Below are 2,482 nucleotides of genomic sequence, written 5' to 3' on the forward strand. Positions count from 1 at the left end.
CAAGCGGCTTGGCCATGAGAAGTAGGCAGCATTGCCATCACAGTGCTGCCCAGCCGAGGCAAAGGGTTGTAGTGTTGGTGGACTCAGCGAAGGCAGATTAGAATGACTGCAACAATTTCTTTCAAGGTCCAAAGATGATTCTTCTGACGGAGTTGAACCAGAGTTACGACCCCTCATGTTAAATCTGGTGCGCTCCATCTTTCTATTAACATAAAACAGTATTCTTATATAAACAAATGCAGATTGATAAGATGTTAAACTTAAATCTGACAAACAAGAGCATAGTAAATAGGATCACTGTCTTAGTTCAACTTTAAATTAAATGTAGGACAGCAAAACTAAACGGAGCTATAGATCAAACTCACTACCAACATTAGGGGGTTCGTCTTGGTAAATTCAGCTCATATGCCTATACTGTTGTTTATAAATTTTAAATGCAAATGAGAAAACATAAAGTATTAAAAAAATAAATAAAAGTAATAGATCAACCCAAAATTACTCACAAACATCAAATGGAGCAGCAAAGAAAGCAACAAGCAATAAGGAATATTAAGGGAAGACAAATACTGTAAAATATAGTGAGGACAACTAGCACCTACATTCCTACAACTACAAACTATTACAATTCAAACTGCTATTCCAATATATTATACATGACATTAATATTCAATGGGTATGCAATTCAAAGAGCTGCAAAAGTACGAACTAAACAGCATACTGCTATAGAAGAGTGATAAGAGACTAACATGAATAAACAGCAAACGCATACAAGGACGTTCCAGAAGCAACCTATTATTCCAGCACAGGAACAAATCACATTAAGAACAGTATAAATATAATTAGGATTCTTTCCACTCAACATATATGAAAACACATTAAGAACCAGCAGATGCATGAAAAACTGAAAACAATACATATTTGTTTAATGAAAATGCCCCATGCATAAGGGCAATAGAAGTCATTAATATAATGGTATTAGGAACAGAACCTGACAACTATTGATCCATTCTTTGCAATACTCAGTTTAAGGAAATACAATATTTCAAATTCAACAATAAACCAATAACAATAGTAAAGCAATAGACATCCACAAAACATCATTCATGTTGAGGATTTTAATCATTCAATCAAAGGGAAAAAAGAAAAAAAAAAAAAAAAAAAAAAAGAGGTCCAGTAGACCAAGTTAAGGACCTAACTTATCATTATGTATTCATAACTTGGTTTTCTAAAATCTTAACTTATACTCTTGAGTTTACCGTTTAGGGACACACAAAACCATCATAAAAACCAGTAAGGAAGGTAAAAGATAACAAATTGGACCGCTCCTAATCCAACCCATCCTCTCAATCAAAGCAGGTTTGTCAGGATTTCAGGCATTCAATCACAGAAATTGATCTTTGTTTAAGATTTAAGCACAACCAAATAACTAGAAGGGAAAAAAATGGATACAAAATTGGAAGCCAAAACTAATTTTGAGAAGGCCAAACATGGAGAATATTCCGATTTCCAAACGAGGAAATTCAAAGAATGGTTCACTTTTCATTTAATGGATTTTAATATTTTTATTTTGATGGATTTTAATCCTCGGGTATCTATCGGTTGGTAGCTAACGACTAATCCCTAGCCTCATCAGATTTCACCTTTAAATTGGGTGGGAGGCCCGATACCTGATGCATATACACTGTCCTTGAGGATCGAATCGAAGGGCATGACACTCAAACAAACCAAGCAACTACTACTAGTGCTGGTCCTCCTGGTTATAGTAATTCATATTATAACTAGCCCTCATACTACTAATTGGACTACTATAAACTAAGCATACTATTATTCATAGGCCTAACGCCAAATATGGCTAAAGAAGTTCAAAATCTCCATACCTCAAACTTCTTCTAATCTACCTACTCATGAATCAAAGCCTAGACAAATACAATTATACAGTAACATCAATACTTAACAGCCATATACACAAGCACCCCACTTAATCAGAAACAGTACTTCTAAAATTAATAAGGCGTATTCACACTTTACTAATCAAAAGAAGTGCAGAGCAGTTAACTCAAACCAAACACTGTTACACTCAAAAGCATTAACACAAACATCTTTGGGGCATGAAAAAAGTATCAAAGTTCAAACCTTGAATTGAGTGAAAGACAACTCGGTCTGAAGCATATTCAAATCATACTTGAAACCTTGAATTGCATGATGGGTAGGTGAGGTAATAGAGAAGTGCATAAGCGATCACGGGGCATGAAGCTGAGGAAAGATACGAACTTTGTTGCTCATCAACACTGCTGAGTGCTGAGTGTTGTGAGTGTTGAGTGCTGAGTCGCGTGGGGTGGTTCACTCGAGTGGACTCTTCTTTATTTGGGGAAAAGCTCTGTTTTTCTTTTTTTATTATTATTATTTTAATTTTTTTCTAAAAGAGTACAAATCATTTTCTATTTTATTTTGGCATATAAGATTTTATAAATTTCTCTTTTTT

The sequence above is a fragment of the Arachis ipaensis genome, chromosome B01 (assembly GCF_000816755.2).
Source record: "Arachis ipaensis cultivar K30076 chromosome B01, Araip1.1, whole genome shotgun sequence".
NCBI lineage: Eukaryota > Viridiplantae > Streptophyta > Magnoliopsida > Fabales > Fabaceae > Arachis > Arachis ipaensis.